Source organism: Thunnus albacares, chromosome 19 (genome assembly GCF_914725855.1).
Source record: "Thunnus albacares chromosome 19, fThuAlb1.1, whole genome shotgun sequence".
NCBI lineage: Eukaryota > Metazoa > Chordata > Actinopteri > Scombriformes > Scombridae > Thunnus > Thunnus albacares.
Genome location: NC_058124.1, coordinates 20,032,132 through 20,051,375, shown reverse-complemented (window position 1 = coordinate 20,051,375; position 19,244 = coordinate 20,032,132). Strand labels below are relative to the sequence as shown.

The 19,244-nt window shown below is 38.1% G+C and overlaps 2 long non-coding RNA genes and 1 other non-coding gene across 4 annotated transcripts; 2 read left to right on the top strand and 1 right to left on the bottom strand.

Moving 5' to 3' along the window:
• The first annotated feature begins 741 nt into the window (after positions 1 to 741).
• On the top strand, positions 742 to 6,244 carry LOC122970172. The gene is made up of 3 exons (XR_006399169.1): positions 742 to 1,618; positions 3,740 to 3,744; positions 6,230 to 6,244. It is a non-coding gene; the product is annotated as an uncharacterized LOC122970172 (long non-coding RNA).
• LOC122970173 lies at positions 3,719 to 14,439 on the bottom strand. 2 transcript variants are annotated; one of them, XR_006399171.1, is made up of 3 exons: positions 14,042 to 14,439; positions 13,104 to 13,254; positions 3,719 to 3,802 (listed from the first exon to the last, which is right to left on the bottom strand). It is a non-coding gene; the product is annotated as an uncharacterized LOC122970173 (long non-coding RNA). The 2 variants fall into 2 exon arrangements; XR_006399170.1 differs by lacking the exon at positions 3,719 to 3,802 and adding an exon at positions 12,247 to 12,380.
• A 243-nt stretch (positions 14,440 to 14,682) lies between these two features.
• On the top strand, positions 14,683 to 14,784 carry LOC122970585. The gene has a single exon (XR_006399265.1). It is a non-coding gene; the product is annotated as a U6 spliceosomal RNA (small nuclear RNA).
• Positions 14,785 to 19,244: the final 4,460 nt, after the last annotated feature.

The following is a 19,244-nucleotide window of genomic DNA, read 5'->3' as shown; positions in this document are numbered from 1 at the left end:
ATTTTTACAACAACTACACTGAGTCAATTGTTGGCAATGTTAGCTAACTGCAAATGATCATTGCTTCTGGTTTAATTGTAAAGGCTGCTTTCTCATTAAAACACATTTATTGTGAAGCACATACAGAACCTGATCAACAACAGCTGAGTATCAATAACATATAACGTATTGAAATAAGCTAACTTCAGCGAATGAACGAAGCCAAACATGACATATGTGAGTATTTAAAGTGGATTGCAACCGTTGGCCAATACATGATCCACTTAAAAACATCTGATCCCATCTCTTGTGATTCAAACTTGCCTTGACTCACAACCCTGTAAAACAACTGCAAGTAGGAATTTTTTTTTTTTTTTCAATTCTGTGCATCTTGTCTTGTTTTTAGGAGGTCTTTGTAAAAGCTTTTAGTTTTTTTTACCTCTCCTGCACTGGTGTTTGTTCACTTTGAATCTAGTTAGTATATGTAGGTAAAAGTGTTGTTTTACAGTATGTGGATGTCTTTGTGTACAAATTAAATTATATATATTTTTTTATGCAAAATAAAATAATTTCTTTAATGTGCAAACAAATAAATAAAATAGACTATAAATAAACAAAAAGAGGTGAGAAGGTATGAATGGGCAATTTAAAATGAAACAAATCTACAATAAGATTTAGACAATTTAAGTGATATATTAATGACATAACAATGATTAGAACAATAGTAATAATAAAACTTAACTCTACAACAGTCCATAATAATATTGTGAAATTATTCCAACTAAAATAACATATAATGTATCCTTCAAATTAATTATACAACCTAAATGTAGAGAGTGAATGAGGCAAAAGGTAACAGTAAATTGATCTGGAAAAATATTGATAATCTCACAAGGAGGGACCCAAAAGTTTAAGGAGATTTTCAGCTCAAACTACAGGGAGAGTTAACTGAAGACCATCTTTGTATTGCTTCTGTCGTTAATATTTTTTTCTTAATCTGTCCAGTTTCCAGCCATTCTTGAAAAAAGGAGCTTGTTTGCAAACAAAAGAACTTATATTGCTTGTTAGTTAGCAAATCACCCGCCAAAGAATTGGCAACAAAACTGTAAACAAGTTGTGGATTCAAATACGTCATCATTGGAGTCTTGTGGTTGGTTCAGTCTCTCCACGTGAACGTGTCTTTCGTCAGACGGATATCACCCTTTATGTTCTTGTCCCTGCAATGTTCCTGCTTTCATTCATAACACCGCTGTACTGGCACTTTCCCTGAGATGTTATTATGTCTTGAGGTGGGACATTGGCAGTACAGATTTCCCTGAATATCGATTCCTGCTCTCATTCACACATGACCCCATGCAGGAAATGTTTCAGGGATAGACTGCATTTGTGAAAGAGGCTATAGTCACTGAGTTTTTTTTTTTTCTTGGCATGATATTGGACCCATATTTTGGTTTTAAGAAACATGTTTTAAAAAAATGGTAAAAACCACAAAATACAACTTGGCAAACTTTAGACACATTAAAAACTGTCTCTCTCTGGATGCAGCCAAGATATTTATGCATGCTGTGATCCTTTCCCATATGTCTTGTTGCATTACATGTTGGAGGCAGGCTGGAGAAACAGCCATAAAACCACTAGAGTATATAAAATGATAAAATGCCAGTGCATTATCATCACTGTAGGATACTGAAGAAATACAATTTCCTGATCTTTGAGAATTTTAGATTATATTCAAACTTGTTTATAAAATTTTAAATGGTTTGGCCCCTCCTCTATTAAGTGACTTTGTGTATTTTCTCACAAGGAGGGACCCAAAAGTTTTAGGAACTCTATAAAAATCCTCTTTATGAGATTGTACCATTTCATCTCACTGCATTTGGGCAGTCAGTATTCTCTATGAAAGCCACACCTTAGTGCGACGCTTTACCTGGCGACATGAAGCGCTGCAGCTCCATCAGCACTTTTAAAACCAAATTAAAACATCTGCTAAAAGCTACTCAACTCTGTAACCACTGACTCTACATTTTATCTCTTCTTTTATCTCTCTTCTTCACATGAATGCAAATAGTCTTTCTTGTGATTTGACAAACATACATTTGTCATTTCTGGTTGTTCTGGTTGCACATCACACACACCCACACATTGTGGATGTGTGTGATGTCCTATTGTATGTAACTTTGTATTATGTCCTGTGTGGTTTTTTTGCTTTGTTCTGTTTGTTATTGTGCTTTTACATGTTTTAACTGTGACCAGCTGAAGGAACTACAGATGAAAATTAGCTATAAGCTAACTCTGGTACAGTACATCAAATGATAACATTTATGTTTAACACTGTACTTGGTCCCTTACAAATAAAATAAATCAAAGTAAAATGTAACTGTGGTGAGATAACCAAAAAACTCCTTAAACCCTTGAATATCTGAAAAGGTAAATTAAATCAGTGTCTCATTCAAAAACAGCCTCGTAATAAATGGAAGCCTGTGTTAATTAACAACTCAATGAAGTGTAATTAGAAAAAAAAGTGTAACATAAAAGGTAGCTCTTCTTTTGTTATGGTTACTCCAATAAGCCTCATTCTTTCTCACTCCCTCACAGAAACACACACATACACATGACCTACTCTCATTTTAAGCATGGTCTCTATACAGCCTTAAATAGCCCCCTTTTTCACTGGTCCATCACTTAGGGATACGATGTGCACGAGCTCCAGTGAACATGCTGAATGATGGCATATTTGCCTCTGCTTCTTCTTTCTCTGCCGAAGCTCTCCTCCCATGGGCCATGTTTGCATCTTCTCTGTTGTGGCCAAGGTAAGATTAATCATTAATCAGCCCTCCCTCCGTTCCAGCCCATCTGTGTGTGGGCTCATCCTCAATAAAAAAGACCCTAACCATCCCTTCATTCTTTCTCTCGTTTTTGGGACTTCTATGCAGTAGCTTTTTTGTTTTATGCTACAAACAATATTTTAATCCTCTTTGGATTGTGGACATATTGCATCAAAGGCAAAAAAAAATCCATTTGCTTTACACGAGAGACTAGATTCAGGATGGAAACCTATTTTACTGTAATCTAGTTTGAAAACATTTTACGTTAGCATAAATGTTTACCTCTGAATGTGATTAATGAAAACTCTTAAACTGGGATTTACCGCTACACAGTCTAATAATCCAATTATCCAGGCCAGCAATGTGTGCATATCTATTATTTCTGGACTTATATTTTATTTAAACTCTTATAAGCCTGTATTTTAAAACCTGTTCCATAGTAAGTTGGCATTGACTGAATTTAAATCATGATGAACACCTTGCGGTTGGATCTGTTTTCCCCTTTTTTCCGTTTAAATTGGCACTGTTGATTTTCAATAGCTTACATTGAAAATTTATAACACTTGCGGCATAAGGAATGATAGAGTCACACTCTAATCAGCTCTTAATTACAGTCTGTCATCACCTACGGTGTAATTTTCTGGTTTTACTCACTAACTATGTGGTGTTACTTGAGTTGGCCCTTAGAGGCCTCGCAGACCAGGAGAGCAGAGGACTGCGGCCCCACAGCTGCTTTTCTCATTCTCATCTCTAGACTGTTGACTTCATTTCCTGCAGGCCTTGCCTCAGGACGCTTTTGTCTGCTTTTTCACTCCTCTGGTTTTCTGTTCCTTCTCATTTTCTCTCCCTGTTCTCTCTGGATGTTTGTTTCTCTCTATGTGTCTCTTACTGTGTCTATTTTTCTAATTTCTACTCACTGTTCACTTCTTTCTCAGCTCCTGTCTCTGCTTTGCTCTCTGCTGATGGCGACCCACCTGAACTTCCCAAATCTCCCCCATCTGCCAGAACAAAAAACTCAGTCACAGGCAAATTTCTCACAATGAAAACATTTTAACAGACACCATCTCCTAAACAAAGCATGGCAAATTACTTTTTGACTTAAATGTGAACCGCATGCATTTGAGCAAACAGTAGCCAGCTGACAAACACGTGCACCAAGTCCAACTTAACCTACTTTATTTTCAGCAGGCCATTGCTGTTGCCAGGTTTCAACTTTAATCCGCTTCTATTGGTGCAACTGCACGCTAAGTAGCTGCTGCAAAAGTACAGTAGTAACACATCAATAAATATTAAACTTCTGACCTCACAGAGGTGTGTGCATGTGCATGCTTGTGTGTGTGTATGTGTGTGTGGGGCCCCTGCTTTAGCTATTTAAATGACTTTTTTAAAAGCGAGTGGTTCATCAGCAGGTCAACCTCAGAGAGATGCAGGGTGATTTATGGTGTCTGCAGGAGGGAGGAGGAAGGAGGAAGGGGTGAGGGAGGGGAGGGGAAGGAGGGAATCTAACACCCCATTCAGAATGGGATGTTTTGGCAGCCTGCATGTTTGGTGCCCCTGCCGTGACAAACTGTGTTGATGCTGTGGATAAAAAATAGGCCAAGGTGCTTTCATGAACATCGAACTGTGAAAAAACATTAAAAAAGGAGATTTTACACAAGCTGCATCCCACTTCCTACACCGCCCCCAACCCGTTCTCCACTCATATACAATGACAAAGCATAACATTTACCTCTGAAAAAGGCTCCATCACATGAGCAGCAAAGTCAAAACTTTTTTTAGATTCACAAGCCATCTCACGCTTAGATTTAATTGCTCAAAAACATGTACACGTCTCCTTTACTATACAGAGTACACTTCAGATGATAGTTTATTGGATGGAATTGCATGATCTGAATGACAGCCATGACTGACCAGCCAGGTTCAATACCCCCCTGCTGTGCTTCCCTCCTACACTCATGCATTTCTTCCTTTCGTCTTGGGCTTCGCTTTAATCACAATCACTCATGACTTCCTATCCATCTCCCTTTCTCTTCTTTGAGTCTGGCCAGCTCTCATACTCCAGTGTCCCTCTTATTAAAAGCATATATCTGTCATGTTGGGATCTATTAGTTGTGACATTCAGCACAGAAATGGTAATATTATCAGTGAGGAGATCCTACTACCACTCATGCACTTACAGCTGAACAGCAAGTGAGCACAGAGTAAGTTTGGATGACAATCAAAATGTCAGAGAGGCTTCTGTAAAGAGGAGTCATTTGTGGGGAGACATGGAATGGAAATGGAAACATGGGATGGAAAAATGAAAAAAAAAGTTTAAATACAGCAGTTCTGTGTTTAAAAGACAGCGGGGTGTTTGTGCTGTGACTCTTGTCATCTAGTTAAACTTGTCTGCTTCACTGAAGCTAAAATGATTGCAAACACTCAAGTTCAGTGCATGAAACATGTCTGGCTGCTAACGTTAAAAATCCTGGAGCCGCACCAACTCTTTCACGATTCAAGTTTAGCTTAATTATAACTTATAACTTTGCCTTTCACATCACCATATTAACAAGTTGAACCATACAAACTAGTTCTTACATAAAGACTGCAATGTTAGCTTGCTAATACAGAATATAACCAGTTTAGATTGAACATTAAGACACATTTACCATGACACAATGCTTATTTATGATGTAAATGATTTCACAAAAATAGCAAAACATACCTGTTTACTAAAATTATGCCAATAATGTTTGACCTTTTAACTTCAGCTAGGTTAGCATAATCAGATATTTCCTACACACATTTCTCCATGTATGCATATATACATAAATAATACTTCCATTAACAAAGGATTAGTAGTTAAGTTTATTGTATCGGCAGTTATGCTTAAGTAATCTCCCCCATAAAACGTCTCTTTGTGGAAGTTCCTAGCAAGTGATTTACACATCAAAGTCTTTCTAGCTAAGAAATTCCTTAAGTTTTAATGGTGAAACCTGACTAAAGGTGCAGTGTGTAGAATTTGGCAACATCTAGCAGATCGGACTTGGCAGAAATGGAGAATAATATTAATAAATATGTTTTAATTAGTGTATAATCACCTGAAAATAAGAATCCTTGTGTTTTCATTACCTTAGAATGAGCCCTTTATATCTAGATAGGGAGCAGGTCCTCTTCCATGGAGGCCACCATGTTGCACTGCCATGTTTCTACAGTAGCCCATGACAAACAAACCAAACACTGGCTCTAGAGAGGGCCTTTCGCATTTTTTTGCGAGTTTTGCAGCTACTGTATGTTATCCTACCTGCTTGGAAGGGGAGGGGAAGGGGTTGTCAGTTGGTTGCAATCTGCAACTTCACCACTAGATGCCACTAAATTCTACGCTCTGGTCCTTTAAGTAAACACTAGTTTGGCGCTAGCTAGTAATTACTAGAATTTAGGAAGAGTATACACACAAACTTAAATATTGGACAAATAGTTCCTGGAATCTCATCCTGATAATGAAAATGCGGATGTCTCAACAGCTGAACATCACCAAAACAAATTGCAATGATTTATCTCTTGATACACAGTTAGAAAATTTATTTCTGTTTTACCCATAGAATTGAAAAAAGAATCCACCACATTATTGCCAAAAAATAAACACAGCTGCTCTGCAAAATTAGTAAGCAGTTTAAAAAGCTTTTGCATATTTTTCTAAATTCAAATCCTGTTGATTCACTGGATCCAAATAACTTCCCTAAAAACACAATGAATATATCAGAGTATATTTAGTGCATAAATATTTAGATTAATTTTGGTCTCCACCCGTGGTCCTGTTTACCCTGTATTTTTGTTTTCCTCTCTGGATGCATCAGCTCAGTGCTTCTCCTATGGGTCCAGTGTTTGATGTGGAGTAAAAGGCTCCAGGAGTTTATGAATGAATATTTTAAAGGGATTCAGCGAGGCAACGGGGCACAAAATGGTTCCTCTGTCCTCTCTACAAGTCGGGCAGTCATCCAGCCGCAAGCCCAACTCTGGTATCTCATAAAAGCAAAGCTGCATCACTCTGCTCGGAAGGGGAGTTGAGTACAGGAAAAGGCCTGTGTGTGTGTTCGAGAGAGAGAGAGAGGCTTGAGGTACAGAGAGCTGACAGACAGAAAGAGTGTGAGACAGAAAAACAGAGGTGCAGGGTGTGGGAAAAAAGGGCGAAGGAAAATGTGTGGGTAAGAGTTTCTAAAACGAGAACTTGTGCTGTATGTACCTGTAGGTTGTAACATCTATGTGTTGATCAGCCCCGAGTCAGAATCAGATACCTGCTGGAGATGTTGCTTTCAAGATGACTAAAAATTTGTGTCTTAACCGTCTTGTAATAAGGTCCTCTAACAGCTCAAAAAACATACTTTACATTGTTTTATCACCTTGATACTTCATAACTTTTTCTAATTTTATGATTTTGATTTACACTACCCCATCCAAATCCTAAATAAGTCTTTTTGAATTTCTTTTATTGACATTTGACAGTTTGCTTCTAGGATTTATACCTCTCTGGTGTCTAATTGACCTAAAACATTAGTAACATCACTATTTGAAATACTGTAGTTGATATTTGTTTGTCAATTAATCCCTTTTTGGCAAAAATTGAATATTTGTTTACGCATAGCCCATATAACACATAAAACATAAAAAAATTAGTTGAAGGGAAAATAAGTTTACTGAGAAACTAAAGTATCTCAGCAAAACACACGTATTAAAATATGATGTAAACTTTTTTCCCTGTGAGAAAGATTAAATAACATTTCTGAGGGTACCATGACTTCATTGAGAAACCCAAGAGAGTCCTGCTCAAAGTCTGTGTTTTCTGTACTTTGCGTTGCATAAGCACTTGTTAGCCAATCCTGTGAAATCTTGCAGCCACTGTGGGGATAGTATCAGTGTAAGCTCAAAAACTACATCTACACGCAATGTGATCTCTGCTCTGTAGTCTCTTATTTTTGGCTGTAAAGCTGAAATGCCTCTTTGTCTGGTTCTAACCAGTTGTTCACTGTTGGAATGAAAGAAGAGAGAGGGAGGTCATGGTGCTTTAATTCAAGTTACATAAGTGTTTGTCTGTGTCTTCATCTTTTTCCATGTTCTGTGCTGCTATAGCGATAACATCAGACCAAGAGATGAACTTAACATCATAAATTACAATATGAGTTGATAATTTCATTTAGTAAAGGAAGTCATTTTCTGCAGGTGATGTTTGGGCCAAGATAAAGAGGATTTTTTTTGGACACACAAGATACAAGTGGCTATAAACTGCCTTCCGCTCCTGCCTCAGAGATGATCTTGGGGAAATCCCATCCCCCAGGTCATTTTGTGCTAAATGTCCCGAGATTGAGTTGAGTCTGGGAATGCTAACATCTCTGAACACATCACCTCAGACATCTCAGGAGAGGCGGTGGCTGCTGAGCGGGCAAGCTCAGATGAGGCAGGTGTGATAAACACACATAATACAGGAATGCTATTTTGTCAGATGAACCTTGCTGGCTCTCTGTCACGATTTGGGAGTGATGAAATGTGTTATTCTGTTTCCTCACCGAGACATATACAGTATATACTGTATGTTTCTTAATATGGTCTGTCTCACCTGGGGTTTGGTAAGTTTAGTACATACTGTTCAAAAATATCTGTAGTAGGCAGATCCTTTGCAGTGGCCTTTAGTGGCCACTGTCTCAGTGCAGACACACACACACAAAACATACATACAAACACTTAGCATCAGAATTATGAAGGTAAGGTGAAGTGAGTGGCTTCCAATGGTGCATTTTCAGTTAGTAGAGTATATAAATGTCTTTATCTGAGTTTCTGGCCAATAGCCTGTGTCAACATTTTGAGATAAAAATCAATAGGCAGCATGACTTTCAGCATGGACAGGGGTGGGCAAAAGGGACAAAATCAACATTACATAGCTGCCTCTAGCAAATGTGTGATGAAAATGCTACTGAGCAAAATGTGTCATATAATTTGATGTAAATTATGTTACCTGTGTCTAAATTGAGTTAGATGAACTGTTTTTATGTGTTTATTAATCCTTACACATACTGTACCTGTATGGCAAATCCATTATACATGAGTTAACTTAGTGACATAGAGATCCATGATAACTTAAATGGATTTTTAGTGGTTCAGAGGCACTATGCAAAGTGAAGCTCAGGGTTTATCATAAAAATAGAAAAGATGCCAGAGCACAGCAGTCTCAGCTGATTTGTCCCTGAACAGCCACTCATTCTCCAGTTGCTCATGTGGAGCTTAAGTCTGTGTTTGACTCATGTGGGTAGTTCCAGGTCTGAAAAGTGAAGCCAATGCGGAAGTACTTTAATCCTGCATTCTTTCTAATGGCCAGCAGGGGGCAACTCTAGATGAAAGTCTATGAGAAAATGACCCTACTTCTCATTTGATTTATTACCTCAGTAAACACTTTCCTGATGAGTTTATGGTCTCAATTGCTAGTTTCAAGTCTTCTTCAATACAGCATGATGTTCATTTTGTAAATTATGGTCCCATTTAATTTAAATTTGATGATAAAGCTTTAGGGCATGGCCAGGTTGTGATTGTGTTGTTTAGGTAACGTAACTATGATGTAACCCCAGATTCACAGAGTATCGGCGTAGCCATAGCTGTTGCTATTTCAGTGTGTTTTCAATTCATAAAAGATAATTGAAACATTTTGTTTGCCTAAAAGTCTTCTCTAGTGTTAAGTTGTACTTAAAGACCCTCTAATGAGTTGTATGTTCAGTTTTTTTCCGGTAAGTATGTTTTGTTTTAATGGTTTTAAGTCCGTCTTTTGCTAGTGAAAATAAGCATTATCACAGTTAATCATAGGCTGTAAATGCATCGTGCTAACCAAGGCAGCAGCATATGATCACTTCTCATCACCTCTGGCCCCAAAAATCCAAGATGGTGACAGTCAAAATGCCAACCTCAAAGCTTCAAAAAGTGAGTTCACAAACCAATGGGTGACATCATGGTGGCTACGTCCATTATTTTTGTACAGTCTATGGTTTGACTACATACATCGATATACATCAAGTATATTGAACGTGATGTACAAAGCAGAGAAAGGAAAAAAAAAAAGAAAAAACAAAACAAGACATGAGCTGGAACAGTGTGAGCTCTCTAGGTATGGGACATTTCTGGCAGCCATTTGCTGCTTGGCTCTAACAAAGTATGTGAAAGAGTAATATATCAATGCTTAAACAAGTTTTATAAGCCACGTTTAACATCAGCTCTGCTGCTTCATGTTCTAAATGCTCACATCATCATATTATTGTGAGTGATGATGTATCTCAGAATGAAAAACAGCTTTCTGATTTACTGAATTCTTACTGCAATGTCTGTGAGTTACTGATGGGAAAATCTCAGATGCTTTTGAATTAATATGTTAAATAATAGCGTTATCAACTTCTAGCAGGTCCAAAAGTCTGCCTCATATTTATTCACTGGAACTCTTTTGAAATGTATATTTATCTTTTATAGCTTTGCTCATTTTGAAATCCATCTTGATTTAGCACAAGAGCCAATTTTTGAAAGCATGATATATGATTATTGCTGCATTTTCCAAAGCATTTTCTCCTGGTTTTCATTTGAGAGCAATTGAGGGTGTTTTGCTCTTAGTCTCTCTAATAAAGCCTCGTTAAGACCTGCTGAATTTCCTGAAATGTTTGTTGATTAAGAAAACAGGAAGGCGGGCATGCCTTGGTTCATTAGTTATCCGGTGAGCAAGGCTTTAGGTACACACTGCCCTCAGGCTACTCTGAAACATATAACAGCCTACTGTAAACATACACTCACACACACACATGCTGCAGATGTATGCTTGCACACACACATATGCCCATGCAGTTAAGAATGCGCACAAACTATAAATTAATTCACAAGCTTGGAGTAGTTCATGCAGAGTATTCACAAACACACAGGCATACACACAGAGGTGTGATCTACCAGGCAAGGCTGTGAAACGCTGCTATGTGAGAAAACACCTCGCAAAGCAAACAGAGTCTCACAAGGCAAGCACTTGTTCCAAGGCCAGAACCCAGGGCAGCGCTCCTCACATCTCTGTGAGAGGAGAAGAAGGAGGCGAGGGAGGAGAGAGGAGGGCAAGTGATCAGATGAGACCAGACGAGAACATGTTGAGGGAGTAAGGAATAAGGCGAGAGCGAGAAAAGAGGAAAATAACATGAGAGCGCAGGGACGATTGAGGATAGGGGTTCTTAGAGAGGTGGCAGGAAAGGTGGGAGGAAACAGGAAGGTGAAAAAGTGAAAAGCAGCTTTAAAAATATTCAGCAGCAGGGACAGGTCTGGTGGAAGAAAAAAACCATAAATAAATGACGGGATAGAATACCGCTGCAAGAAAAAACACGAGAAAAGAAAAGAAGAAAGAAGTTGCTACGTAAAAACAACATCTACTCTGCTTTTGTTCTGGATAGTTTCCCACAGAGTATCTGGCATTTGACTCTGTTTTTGGAGTTGACCATGCAACAGGACCCCCAAAATATTGCTATGCTTTCTGTAGAGACAACAATGAGCCACGAGGTCTGGAATCTGACATACTGAGTTTTTTTTTTTTTTTTCCTCTCAAAACGCTTCCATTTTCCCCTCAAGCAGCAGCAGACTGTTTGGAGAAATGTGAGCTTGTTATGCTTTATGATCTGCAATCTGGTGTCTTATTGACACGTTGCCTTCCCTACCACAAGAGAACCCTTCAATAACATAACTCAATGTCCCATTCAGGCTCACACGTCAAAAGACAAAAGGTTGGTTGAGGCTGTAGATGTTTTTTTGGGCCACTGAAAGGCTTTTTAGAGGCTGCTTTTAGATGACTCCTGCCCGGCTAATTCTGGATGACTGATATTCCCCTCTATGCATTCCCATATGCATGTGAATTTTGGTCTAAAAATTTGACGATAAAGGATGCCAAACATTGTAATGACTGCTGTGGTGCCAGGGAAATTTGAACATGGATAGTATCTCAAAGCCAGTCTTTTGTTTTTGCAGCCAGCAAAATACCCAGACATACAGTAATGACATAAATTATCGACTCACTTATGTTTGAGAAGAAGCTTTTTTTTCTAAAGTTCTTGTTCAGTTTGGTGCCAAATTCCTTTTCCGTCTAAACTATGATAATTGTTTCGGACACATTTTCCAGTCTGGAAAACTTGACTCTGATTGGATGACGAGTTGCCCACTCTCTGCTCTGTTTTGTTGCCATATACATTTTGGGTTGCTGTGATGCCTGGCACCCGGCTTACCTGGATCGGTTGTTTATGTTGGCAGTGGGAGACCTGCCAGCACAAGGTCCTAGAGACCTGTTGTAATGAAATGCTATACAGAATATTTCCCCCTCGAAATCAAAACAAAACCAATGTCAATAGCGTTTATTTAACACTCAAAAATACATCCTCTGTGTTGCTATTCATTGTAAGATGTTTGTTTTATTGGCAACCAGAACTGACAAACACATCACTCACACAGACATGTTTGTAATGTATGTTGTTGATGATGGTGTTCTCACATTTTGAAATGATATCCAGTTTTCAGTGCTCCCAGTGTTCCCTATCTGTTCTCCCAAAGCATCTGTTAACCATCAGTGAAACACCACTTCAAATGCAAGGGTTAAAAACAGACTGTTGGATAAATGAGATGCATAAATAGTAATCAAAGTATAAAACAGTAAAAATATATATATATATACCAAATACTTACTTGCCATCTCGACAGTGTTTGTACAATGCATGAGTTTTCCACAATTAAAGGGAAAAAAAAAAGTAAACATGAGGAAGTAATTTGACTTGCTGTACAAATGCCATGTGGAATGTGTTATTAGTACGTGTGTGTATGAGGGTTTTTTTTTTTTTGACAAAAACAGGCAACTAAGAACACTCAGGAGATGGATTGGCAAGATTAGGGAGGCTAGTCCCCACATGACTATTTGTGTGCTTCATGTAGAAAATTAGATTTTGGCTTATCAAGCTGTCTGTGTGTATTAATTTAGTTTTGCTGTATATATCAACGTATAAACATCAATATACAGTACATCTAAAATCAACTCAGTGTCAAAGTCCTTAATTGAACTTACATGAAGTATCACTACAGAAAATGCTACCTTGGTTTACAGTACTCTAAATATTTATAAAATGTCAACATTAGCTGATAGTTTTCACCTGTTAATCACAGCAGAGACTGCGAGCTACAAGGATGCTGTCAAAGCAAAACACTACAAATCTCGAGGGTTGGAGGGTGTACTGTATGTGCTTGTGTAAGTGTGTGTGTGCCCACGTGTGCGTTTCTACTACTTACTACACGCACGTGTGGGATGTCTACAATCTGGGAGCCGGATCTGGACCTTCAGCTTCTGCAAGACACCCCTTTCTCATTTGAGATCCAAAAGGATAGATTATCTCTGGCATTCCACATCTGGAAGCGGTTGAGACCTGAGGAGCCGCTTCTTCTGAGAAATATACAAATATGTAGGACAAAGTGCACATGAATGGAGAGGAAACAGCTCTTTACTGTATGCCACTGTACCTAACTGCATCCTGATGGCTTTTGATGTATGGGTTTGGGATATTGTTCAGGTATTTCCTCTACCATTTTAGGAAATATCTAATAACACAACGTATTATATTTGTTGTTATGCAAATGTGAATATTTATTGCAGTATCATAACTACTGTATCACTTTATTGTGATCATTTTATACTCCCACTTTTAAAATAATAGTTTGCCATTTTGGGAAATATATTTATTCCCTTCCTTGCTGAGAGTTAGATAAGAAAACAGATAATGCTTATGTATGTCTGTTAGATATAAGGCTGCAGCCAAAGTAGGCAGATTTTTTTTTTTTTTTTTTTTTTACATTTGGATAGAACCAGATAGGACTGCCTGTTTCCAGGGGATCCAGGAAACAGGTAAGCTAAGCTAACCAACCATCTCCTGTTTCTAGCTTTACATTGACCATACATGGGAGTGGTTTTGATCCTCTCATCTATAGCCCTAAGCAAGAAAGCAAATAGCCCTATTTCCCAAAATGTCAAACTATTCATTTAAAAACAGGCCCTTGAACTTAAAATAGGCCTATGACCTTTTGTCAGATTTCATAATATTTACAAAAAAGTGTTTTCTTTTTCCATCATAGTGTCTTCTTCCATAAGTGAAAGTATGTACCCTACATCAGGTAAGCAAGAAAGGACCTTCTACACTATCCGTACTACCATACATGTTTATGTATGTAATTACCAGTGTTAACTGTGCTTGGTCAGCCTCTGTAATCTTTCACTCTCAGCTCACTTGTTCTTCAGTCTTATGGGAACCCTGTCCTTTTAAAAAATGCATAGAAAATTGCAGGTTTTTAGAAAACAGTGTGTGAAGTCATGCGAAAAGACAAAATGTTCTGACAGGAACCTCTGTGGTTATTATACATAATGGACAAGTGTATTCACAAAGACACACCTGCGTGGACACACATATACACACACACACACATAATATCATGATGGTAATACTGTAACATCTGTGGATTCATTAACACCCTCCCATACATGTGAATCCCCATGATATGTGCTCCAGCTCTCTAGTGTGTGATGTGTGGCTGAAAGCAATTTTTTTTTTTTCATGTAAGATGATTCATGTGAGCACACAGCATGGTAATCACCAGCTAGTTGCTGTGCATCAATCAATTAAGAGAAGCTGTCAAAGCCCCATAATGGTTTTAATACGCTGCTTCTTCCACTGGCCCACTGAATCGGCTGGGTAATTGCTGCATAATTACTCAGAGTCACGTTAGGTAGATCTCTACCTGGTTAAGTCGACGCCTGAATATAAATGTGTGGAAAGTTAGTTTTGGCTGACATGTTTGAAAGCAAAGTACTTCTCTGGGAGCTGCTGGTGCAATACATAATAAAACTGAATTGATAAAGTGATAATTAGCATTACACCTGCATAAGGATGAGACTGAAATCAGTGAAGCGCTTTCCAAATGGCTGACAGCTTTGATTTGCAACTGAGGGAAATATTACTGTAAAGTAAATGTACTAAAACCATGCTGTAAAACTCAAGTTAACGTTGATTAAGTAGAAGTCTGTAAGTATTATCAAGAGATGTACTTAAAATTTCAAAAGTAAATGTGCTTCACGCGGAAAAAAGGGCCCATGTGACTGTTACACTTTTATAATTTTATTATTATCAACACATGAATGCACAAGCAACATGTTATTGCTGTAGTAGGTCAAGGTGGAGCCATTTTAACTATTTAATATAGGACCACAACTATTATTTTCTTTATGGATAATCATGCTGATCATTTTCTCCATTAATCTCTTGATTGTTGTGAAATAGTGAGAAATGCCTGTCATAACAACCCAGAATCCAAGCTGACACCTTAAAATTGCTCATTTTGTCTAACCAAATAAAACAAAAAACAGCAAATACTCACATTTGAGTAGCTGGAACCATAAAATGTTTGGCATTATTGCTTGATAAATGACTTACAACTAATCAGTTATCAAAATAGTTTTTTTTTTTAAATAGTTTAATATACTGTTGGGCAGTTTAATCTTTCACAATGCATCATATTTCATGAGCTCTTGATGTTTTGTATGTAAAATCTTAATTTGTAAAGTAACTTATGCTATTAAATAATTGCAGTAGAGTAAAAAGTACAATATTTCCATCTGAAATGAAGTTGAGTGAAAGTATAATGTGGCATGAAATCGAAATCTCCCTCTAAGGCCTCTAGGCATGTAAGATATATACAAATACTCGACAATAATGTGTGCCTGATATGTTTTTTCCACAAAAAAAAGTATAATTATCACTTTAAAATCCTTAAAATGGCATCTACACATTCTCCCCCGATGAAAAATCCAGAATCTATGAATGTGCAAATATGTTTCATTTCAAAAGTTTAACCGCTGGACACTCCTACTTAACTGAAAAGTCCGTTCTCAGTGTATGTGCAATAGAGACTTCAAGTTTCCACTTCACACTTGTGTAAACTGAATATTGGACCAGAATTGGCTTCCAAACTATTTGTGATGTCACAAATCATGCTCATATGTCTGACCCTGAAAATCAGATTTTTAAACATCAATATACAACTCTGCAAATAAACCATTTTGCACTTTAAAGCTCAAACCTCCAACTGTAGGAACAAGAAAAGCATATTTTTGAGCGGACAGGGACTTTAAGGAAAGTACCTTGTACTTGAGTAAATGTACTTAGTTATACTCCACCACTGAAAACAGGTGGTGTTACCTCCATGTGTCTCTTTGAAAGACAAAGAAATCCCCTGCTCATTTATTCAAAATATTTGTTTAAAATAACTGTAGTCGAATGCATCACTTGCCATGACACAACACATAACTTCCTCAATTTTTCATGAGCTTCCCCTCATCCTACCGTATATTAGCTATTCTTCATCTGAAATGACTACCAAGTACTTCAGTGAAACTGTTCAAACACAAAACAAACTGTTTGATTCTAATAAGCCAATAAATGCAGTTTTGGTTGACAAAATCTAAACGCTAAGCCTAATTTACCCCACATTATCAACACGATAACACTGCCATTATCAACATGATAACACTGCATGCTGAAATATTCAGAGCGAGTGAGTCACAGCATTTGCAATCTAATAAGATGAGGCTTTCCGTGAAGCAATATATTGACATTCAATTCAGCTGTATTTGCCTTTCAAATGAGGCTATTGATGGTTTCAAAGTCACAACAGTCACAATCCAGCTGTGCCAGTTGGAATTGACAATAACATGGTCTCCGCAGCGGAGGAAAAAAAGGAACAAGGCAACGTTGAACCTTTGTTCCTTTCATACATCCCTCCCTCTTCCATCTGCTTAACTTTTATCATTTTTCTTTCAACTCGTTGTCAACAGATATGATTCATCAGGGGGACGGTGATAAACAAATATCACCCCTAGACCTCTTGTTTTCAATGAGTTCAGCCCTAGTCAGACCCTGTTGATCCTGCTGATTAATGCTGTCTGGCCTTGTTTGGCACTGACAGTGGTAGCTACATTTAGGGCCCCTTAGTCTCCCGGCTAATTAAAGTCATTCTTCAGTAATATTCCTAAATCAACTGTTTCCTCTTGCCTATTTGAGACCTAATTGGAAGCATGTGCACTCAACCCAAAGGGCTCTTTTTAACCCCTGACACTTCAAGAATGTGTCTGTTGCGGTCATTAATTTTCCTTTGCTGTTTTTCTTTCTTTATTCTTGCAGCCGAGGAGTATGTGTGACTGCCGCTTTTAATTACATCTGTGTTTTGTGGATGGCGTTTAAGATGTGGTGAGTGGTTATGACGCTTCAGGAGAGGACATCTTAGCGTTATCGACATGTGTTGATGTCGGTCTGAGTGTTCTGTGTGACAACACGTAACCGTCCAGCTCCGCCACAGATGCTAAGAGGGTGAGCTTGGGACATAGCATCTGGTGAGGGAGCGACACTTCAACAGAACGGGCAGGAGAAAGAGATACGAGATTTACCCAAATTGGCTCCCTACATAGATGGCTGACAAAAACATTGACATAACAAATAAGTCTGTCTGGTCTGTCTGTAGAAGATTTGCTGTTGAAATGCCAACTGCTGCTTTTTTTGTGTGTGTGTGATTTCACACTGATTTCATCATTGTGATAGAGCATTGTACAAATTCTCTCTGATACATCCATTTTACTTTGATATGATACTCCTTGTTTACAACTTCATCTTCTGTACTACACATATTGTTAAAACATGTCTACAAGATTGAATGATCCATCCATGGATGAAACATTATTGTGTGTGTGTTTTTGCATGTGTGTGTATAGGCAAGTATAATAATAGTTTATGGTTACTCCTGCTAACTGAACACAATATATTGCTGGCTGACTGTAAACACTTTGCGTAATGTTAATTAGTTTTTAAAGGGAAATATTATCCCACAAATTCTTAAAATATTTCTCAGCTGTTCAACCTCCTTTGTTATTTACATGTTGTTCTCTATTTCACATTGCCTGACTTCACTGTCTGTAACAAAACAGGCTGCAGCTTCAAGCCCATTACCAACAAAGACAATGCGGTTAGGAGCGGTCTTGCAAACTTCAGAGACTTGACTATACGCTCTTTTTCTTCTACATTCCCAGACTCGACAAATGTTTTGCTTCTCTGCCTGCCGCGGTAAACAACGGCTTTGGTGTTTATCTACAAAGACTGGTTGCCTTAATCATTAACGTTGCTCCATTTCAGTGGATCAGCAGGTTGTTACAGGATTTTGCATCCAGGTCTGTTGCTGTTTCTCCCTGCCTCACGAAAAAAAAAGACAAAACAAACAAGCGTGAAACTCAGTTTGGATACGATATAATTTCAAAGACAAATGGTTGTGATATTTGCCAGGCTGTTTATTGGTTGGATGGAGCGATAGATATGACTCATTGAGGCGCCCAGGCTTGTCATTTTCACACAGAAAACAAAAACACGGATTCAAAAACAATCTGAGGAGAGAGGCTAGGAAGGAGATTGATTTCCTGGCCACCATTTCTGATCCATTAAGCTTTACCTATCCCTTTCACTCCAGATCCGCCTCCTCTCACAACACACCTGCTTCCTTACGGGACATTAGTTGTGTTCAGAGGGGAGATAAGACACACGGCCTCTCAGCTTTTATCGGTCAGTACATCCATCTTCTGCCTATAGCTGCTCTGTGAACGGTGAGCTACTGTACCTGTGTAAATTACTGTTTATTGTTTTTGTTCACTGGAGTGTTTTTTTTTTTGCAGGTCTTCACACAGTAGAGTGAAATGTACTGCGAGGACGGAACGAGAAAGAGAGAGATTATTATAGTGAGTGCGAGCAAACGCTGCCTTCTGCCTCTTCAGAGTAACATTCAACTAGCAGCAACAGAAGATGTTACCCAAGAGGCTCAGCTTTTATCAAAGAACACTGGCACTATTGTGTTGCAGTCATAACCACAATGCACTCGCCTTTACAAAGCACAGAGCCAGTTACTCAGTATATATATAACAGAAGTCTGTATACAAAACCACTCCAAAGCAAGCAGTAAATTCAATAAATCACAGAAAAACCTTATGATAGAGTGTAATAGCCATGCATTCATACCACTTTAGTGAAGCTCAAAGAGTTTTTTGAGACTGTTACAGTTGTTGATTTAACTCCATGGTTCGTTTTGAAGCCAAAGTTTGTAGTGTTAAAATCCTGATGTGCATAAATTCAAAGACAGTTCATTTTTTTTACAAGCATATTTTAATACAATACTCACATTCAATTACAGTATGTACAATGGAAGAGTTACTAGTTACTGTAATCGTTCTTACTCTTCAGTCTGTGTAAAAGCTTCCAAAGTCTTTTTAGTATGAATCATGCCAGAGGAATAGCTGCTGTGAGTGCAATTAAGTGTCTTTATGTATATCCTTTCTTTCTTTTTTTTGTCATT